Below are 7,527 nucleotides of genomic sequence, written 5' to 3' on the forward strand. Positions count from 1 at the left end.
TGCAATCTGCCACCGGCAATATTAAAGAAATGTGGTGCAGCTAAACAAAAACACCTGGTATATTGGCACATATAGCGACAGCGCTCGGACGGATAAGCGCTGGCGTGATCCTTTCAGATTCCCACCTTAAGAAACACGTAGCCCTAAAATCTCGGGGAGAACTGCCAGCATTTCTAACCATATGGTTGAATTTACTCGCATCCGTGCTATGTGCCATAATATCTGTGTGTTGCTGAGGGCTTCTGTGCGCTTGGGCGACTTTTAACAATGTTCTCTGAAAGGTTGGCTCACTTTTTAAGTAAATCGCACCTGGCTGCAGGTAAGAATCTGTGCAAGTCTTCTGGACCCCGTCTTGAATTGAGACCTGCTTAAAAGCCACCAAAAAAAAAGAACACCAGCAGCTGTTCTTTGACGCCACTCTTTATTTCCCAATGAGGCTGTTCTGCTCGTCTCGTTCCTTAGAAAATGAAAAATAGGGATGCACTCTCATCGCAACTGGCCACAATAGTGACATTGCATTGACAGAAAAAAGAATCGCTGAACAAAAAACGACACATGTCGCTGGTAGTATGGGCGAGAAACTGGTAACGGTGTGTCCACATATATACATACCCTGCGAGTGATTTCCGTTTCGCCAATTTCTGCTTACATTGCAGTTAGGAAAAGAGAACAAAAGAATGGCGTTTACGCTATCTGGTATGGCTGGTTTTCGTACCTGTGTTTTTGCGAGCTATTTACTGTCAATATCAATAACCAGACCAGGTAGCCACCTTGCTAATTTACAATATCATTGGTTTTGCGAGTGTAATTCGCTGGGCGGCACTTTGCACATCCATGCGTTTCTGCGCAATCTTGAGGCGCTTTGCTCACGCTGAATTCTGTGTGCGTGCAGCAGATGTTCTATGTCGCATAGGCACACATACTTGTTACCTCAGAGCTTCGTTAGGTCATTTCCTTCAAACAGTACGAAATGTAACAAAATACCAAGTTACTTTCACGCTTAACTGAATCAGAAAATTATTCAAATCAAGGCACGTTTTCACATTCCCGAGCAACAGTCATCCCCGCAGTACGAAATTTCCCAACTAAGGCACTTTCCGGCTAGAAACAGTTGAATAATGCGAAGATGAACTTTATTTGTATGTGGGAAGCACAAAGTTGTAACGTAAGTATTTAGAGTGCTAAAAGAAGAGGAACGTTACAACGAAAAAAAAACGTGCTGACAGTTTAAGGCTGTTACAAAATGCTCCTCTCCTTCAATTCCATGAACCGTTGTCTTCGGAAGCCGGAAGCATATTGCAAAACGACACCGGAAACCAAGGCAGCGTCCTCTTTCCAGGATAATGTACAGGCGTGGCCACGGCAAGCGGGAAGGTAGGAGACCATGCCATCGCTCCGCGGAGAGCCCCACCACCAGCGCCTCATATTTTGCGGAGCAGGCGCAGTCGAGGACGGCAGAAGGCTAGGTAGGGCGATGAAATTACGAAATTCGCGGGTGCTAGTTGGAGTCGGTTGGCGCAGGACAGGGGTAATTGGAGATCGCAGGGAGAGGCCTTCGTCCTGCAGTGGACATAAAACAGGCTGCGGCTGCTCATGCTGCTGATGATGATGACTATGATGATTAAGATTCTGATGATGATGATGATTATGATGATGATGATGATGATGATGATGATGACGACGACGACGACGATGACGACGACAACGACGATGAGGCGCAGTCAATGTTATTGGCGGAAAGCGTGGCGAGGCGCAGGAGGTGGCACTCCGCAGAGAACTGCCCCGAGCTCCCGTGTTCCCGCTAGCAGTGGCTGTGATCGTACATCCCCACCTACAGCCCTTCGGCACAGGCCATCCTCGTATTATGATAACGTCATCAACGAACCAAATCATAGTAAGATCGCATATTGGGTCCCCATTTCCGAACTTATTCCCCTCTTATTCGCAGCCACTGTTTATGTACCTGTGAGCGATTTCTGTTGTTTGTGCTTTCGTTTACGCTTTCAAGTTGTTCACTTGCAAATTCGAGGCCCGTTGCCTTGTGTGGATAATTTATATTACCGTTCAGTCACCGCGTACACACAGCACTCTAGAAAATGTGAACACTGCGATGTAAACGCGAGGTTGCATAATTTTTGCTGAAACGTAAGTCGCCCCGGCATTTTTTAACCTCGGTGCATCATAAGATTCACCATCCCAGCACTACTCTGCACCCCCTCTACGACTTTATGGAAACGAGAGCAAAAAACTTGGATACAAACTATAAACAGTCTACCGTGTGCGTGGCAACCGTTTCTGTGCTGTCAGGCTCTCATACCTCACTCGTTTTGCGATGCTCTCGTGAAGCGCCTTCACAGCCGCAACGCAAGGACTCTAAAGGAAAACCAACAAACAAAAATACATAATAAATACATTCTTTACAGTTACTCCACCGTGCCCAGGACAATAATCATAGCTCACGCGTTGCTGGGTGATCTAGCCTCAGCGGCAGGATATTACGACTCAACAAATGGTGCCCTTATACTTCCGGTTCGTCCCCGTTACGACCAATCCACCAACGTTGCCTCAGAAGCAGCCGTCGCGCCGAAACCGTGGTTTATGTGTCAGTTCATGCCGGCTGCGGATGTAGTAGCACGGCTTCCGACATTTACAACGGCGCCACTCTGTCCCCATTTCGCGTGCACCGAACATTCCCAGTGCTGCCGTTTCCCTATGCCAAGGCATTAAAAGACGTGCTCTCACTTATACAACCGTTGCGGCAGCTTCATTTATTTGATGTGCGAAAGCCTTCGCCGAAGCAAGCCCCGGGAGCATTTCGCATAGTATGGCGAAACATTTAGCCGTGAAATTTGAATTGCCCTTAAGTAAAGTAAACCTCGTGATTAAACAGTTAATTATTCCACTTGAATGGTACTTGTTTTTCCTGTCTACAAGGTGTCCAGATATTACTGTGTTTCTGCATGTCACTACGTTTGGAGAGTGATTAAGAAAAAAAACGCCTTATATATTTGTGTTGCTTGGGCAACGACGACCGCATTTCTGTGGGGGAGAAGTGCAAAAACACCCGTGTACTTAGATTCAGGGGCACGGTAAAGAACCTCAGGTGGTCGAAATTTCCGGAGTCCTCCACTACGGCGTGCCTCGTAATCAGATAGTGTTTTTGGCACACAAAACCTCATAAGTTAACTTAATTTGTGTAGGTTCAAAAACGCCGGAGAGTATTATTTGCTACTAAATAGTCTTCTATGCAAAAAAGCTTTAATTTTGTTTCATATAGGTCAATTACACCAACATTCCCGAACTTTGCATCGACTCTGTGTACGTGTTCTGGTTCCGAGGCTCTGTTATTGCACACGCGACGACGATTAGGTAAAGTGATTAAACCTGGCCTTCGTGGCTAATGTTCGACGTCGTTAGAATGCAATGAAGTTCGCGAAAGTTTTGCTTCAAAGCCACGAAATTGCAGAAGAGTCTGTTTACAATACAATTTCAGTCACTTTGCACGGAAAGCGCATGATCAGCTGCAAAAGGTGGAGGTATTCATAAAACGCTCTTGAGTAGCCAAAAGGTTAAAGCCAGCGTTCGTGATGAGTTTTCTTGTGCAGTTATAAAAGGGGAAGAAATTGTGCTGTGTACTGTGGATCGATCTTCAACCAAGCAGTGCGTTCGCCCCGATAATTCCCGTTAGCCCGTGTATGACCCTTGCACCAAGAAGTGAAGACTACAAAGCATATACATATTATGAATAGCTTCAATGCTGTTTTTTATTTGCTTCTTGATTTTCCGCATACTATTTAGCATTCCAGAATAACTCTGGGGCTATGAGGGATACCGTTGCGAGGGGCCCTCAAACAATTTTATCCACCAAAGGTTTTTTTAGCGTGAAGCCAATCCTATAGGTACATGAATATTTCTGCATTCCATCACACTGCAGCCACGAAAGAACCTCCCGTTTAGCACCGGAACGCCATAGCCACTGAGGTAACGTGGCTGCTGGAACATTTACGCATTATTATTTTTGTGTTTTTCAAGTAGCTCAATTCTTTAGCTAATAATACTTCCAGGTCTATGTTCATGTGTGGCAATATTTCTTATCGCGGCCACATTAAAAATTTTCTTGCTATTTGTTAATCGATAGCATGCTTCAGTGCAACAATTTAGGTGCCCTTTTCCCTCTAATTTATTACGACTCAACACCTTATGTGCACACCCGCCTCTAGCGAGAGCAGTTCTGCACTTCTGTGTGCTCACCCGCTCTAATGACTTTTTTTAACGAATTCTGCCAGCAATCATTGCGCCCCGACGTATTGACCAAGAAAGCTTTCGAAGCTCATCTGCATTAACACTTTTCACACGTTTTTGCTGGGACTCTAGTTAGCATGCGTCTATGCTTGAAAAAAGAACTTGTGAGGAAATCATTACATTTGTGGTGGCTGGCCTTAGCGCCTCGAGAAAGCTCATTGCGCCCTTCAAATTTTAAGTTTACCGTAAAACACAGCTGGCGTCTTCCAGCTTTGATCTGATAAGAGTCGATTGGGCGTAGTAGCAGGCATCCACAGAATGACGTCTTGAGAAGCAATCTTGTCTTTCATTTTGAGACGACCTGCATGAGAAATGTGCGGAGCCGTTATAATTAAACCCCCTCACAATTTCCTTTCTTTCCTTCAAACTTTTCCCTGCTCCTACCCGGGAAAGCTGTGCAGCAGACGTGCATTTGAACCACCTTCTGCATGAATTTGAACCTTTGCTTCAACTTGAATCTGCATCTCATTTTTTTGTGGAAACGTTTCGATCCGGTTGGGCTCCACTATTCTTGATGACGTATGAGTAACTATCTATGCATAAAGTGGGAGCACTAATCGTTGTGAAATGTTTCATGACGCTTTAAACAGCGAAACTGTGCAGCATAAGACACGAAATTGTGCATATCCAGTGTAAACGCGTGCTAAGAAGCATTCTCTTACGAGCTGTTGTTGGATGTACCCGGGGTTAACTAGAAATCTGAAGATTATTTAAAAACAATGCACACGAGAAAATAATATTTTTTTGCCATTCATAAGAACACTATCATCTAAAAATTGAAGAAATTGTGACAACAACAACCTGACAACAACAACCATGACAACAACCTATTCATTATTCTAGCAAGCGTGTTTCACGAGAATGAGTGGAACTGTGCGACTGCACTTCTCTCTATGTACCTACATGTGGCAAGATCATCCCTTCATCTTGAGCAGCATACGAACTTTTGAGCAAAGCGATTAAGTGGCTCTTACTTTTTGTAGTGTTCTCCAAATTACCAACTTCATGGCTACACGTCAAATGCAGATGAGGTTTTTTTTATTTTTATGTTCAATTTTCTACTGTATTTCCGGCTTGCCAAGGACGTCACAGGAAAACCACAGTGGCAGGGTAGTTTTTGCGAGCGCTACTCCATAATACCACTCCACCGCACAAAACCCTCAGCGTTTGCTCTTTTCCTGTTAAGTGGTTATGAGTAATCTTGGAAGTAATAGAAATATCCCGAACGCTAAATACCTGATGGAAACCCTAAGAACTCGACAGTGCCTTGATAGAAGTCACTGACTTGATGTCAATAAGCAATGTGACCATTGTGCTTAGAATCACCTTTTCAGCAACAGTAATTCCATGGAGATCCTTTATTTTCTTCCACGTGGCCGTAGAACACGCGCGATGGCAGCCCCGTTTAGCGGCACTGACTACCACAACGATGTTTCCATGCAACTTTTGGCTGCCTTTCCTACTCCACCGCATAAATAGGCACCAACCGGCTTAAAAACTACCTATATTGGCAGCTTTCGCCCACACGCACTTCACCTATCATTATGAATCATTATGCACGCATTTGGTTTATTTTGCAAGCATCACCGGATATAGACATCGGACCTTCACGACCAGGCGAGTGAAAGTCACTCTGAAAAATCCTTTCGGAATGAATGTGGTTTGTAGGAGGAACGAAAAGGAACTACTAAGTACAACTTCACTGTACACTCGTGACTCGAAATTATGAAATGCAGAAATGTTCTTTCTGAAGTGGACGTAATATCAGGGCATTCTTGATGCAAAACTTAACGACGGAACTGTAGAGAAACACGTCGTGTTGTCGAGCTTTCTCAACAGAACATGCCCGCTAATGTTGCCTTTAGCTAAGGCAAGAACCTACCGCGACGAAAACACTTTACTGGATATGTTGCCACAATAAAAAAAGGCAGAAATAAAGGCATAACTATCGTAGTATGCCTGCACTTACCGAGCGCACACCCCGTCTCTATTATTTCCTTATTGCTATCTTTACAGAACAGTCTAGCGACCGGGCCTCGCTTCTCGTAACGTGGAAGTAGTAAAGGCACGAGTGAAAGGTCTATGACACCAACAGGATACTTGCATTCCTTCAGCTGTGTTCGTAGCTTTTGTTTTCCTGTGAGCGTAGCCATTACGTGGCGTCTGGGTTCCGTACTCCGGAAATTACGGACCCAAGAAGATGCTGCTTCTTCCGGTCCGCGATATTGCAGCGACTGCACGAAAAAAAAAAAGGACACGTGGCTAGCACTACCTGTGTTTTCACGCTCGTCGACTTAGACTGCAATATTGTGCCGAAAAAAGCAACACAGAACGAAAAACATCGGAGAAAACTTGCGCCTTGTGCAAAAGGCTTAATCACGTGAGAATTGCCTCTTCTGTACGTTTAGTAGTTAATGATCAAGACCGACCTACATGTCTAGGGGCGCTTACTTTGCTGGAACAAAAACCGCACGTGGCTCCTTTGATTGAAAATCTCTATGTTATTTTGGCAAGCTGTGACGTGGTCATTCAATCGCTGTTATCTCTTATATGGCAGATAGCCGAGGTATAGCGGCATAGACACGTGCGCCCAGACCTCGGAACCCACAACTCGAAATCATGCACCGATGCAACGTTATAGTTACAACTCACCTGCCCCATTTTTTCCGCTGAATAACCGATCGATTTGCCGCGAGTGCAAACCTTGCTGCCTTGTTTATCGACAATGCAGTTCCGATGAATGCGTCTACTTACGGGATACAGAAGCTTCTCAGTTCTTTGGCAGCTTTTCGCCGCAACAAACGTGCAGCTCTTAAACACCCTGCTCACTACTGGTATTGCTCACTGCTATTGCTGCATCCCTGTCAAGACCCAGTTTCTTAACCAGTTATGCTTGTACAATAACAAACGCGGCACAAGCTGTCGGTCACGATCACGTGTTTGCCGTGTTGAAAAAAATTCGAATACAAGACGCGATAGCTCGGCGTTACAGCTTAAGGTGCAACACAAAAAATCGCCCATTTCTGACACAGATAGTTCCTTCACCCCACGGCAACACGTCATCGGCTGTTTCAGTTTATCAGTTTTGTCTTCCCAATTCGACCGAAATATCTCACTTTCTTGCAGATCGAGACACGGCATCAATTAACCATACATAACGAAACATATTACCTAAAGAACAGCATGCACGTAGCTTTTGCTCTATTACAGTGAAGCTGTCTATGG

At 44.8% G+C, this 7,527-nt stretch overlaps 1 long non-coding RNA gene across 1 annotated transcript; it reads right to left on the minus strand.

Annotated features, from left to right (window-relative positions):
- Positions 1-725: 725 nt before the first annotated feature.
- On the minus strand, positions 726-6,387 carry LOC139049919 (uncharacterized). Its single transcript, XR_011508659.1, has 3 exons — positions 6,272-6,387; positions 4,487-4,603; positions 726-1,560 (listed from the first exon to the last, which is right to left on the minus strand). It is a non-coding gene; the product is annotated as an uncharacterized lncRNA (long non-coding RNA).
- Positions 6,388-7,527: the final 1,140 nt, after the last annotated feature.

The sequence above is a fragment of the Dermacentor albipictus genome, chromosome 9 (assembly GCF_038994185.2).
Source record: "Dermacentor albipictus isolate Rhodes 1998 colony chromosome 9, USDA_Dalb.pri_finalv2, whole genome shotgun sequence".
NCBI classification, from domain to species: Eukaryota; Metazoa; Arthropoda; class Arachnida; order Ixodida; family Ixodidae; genus Dermacentor; species Dermacentor albipictus.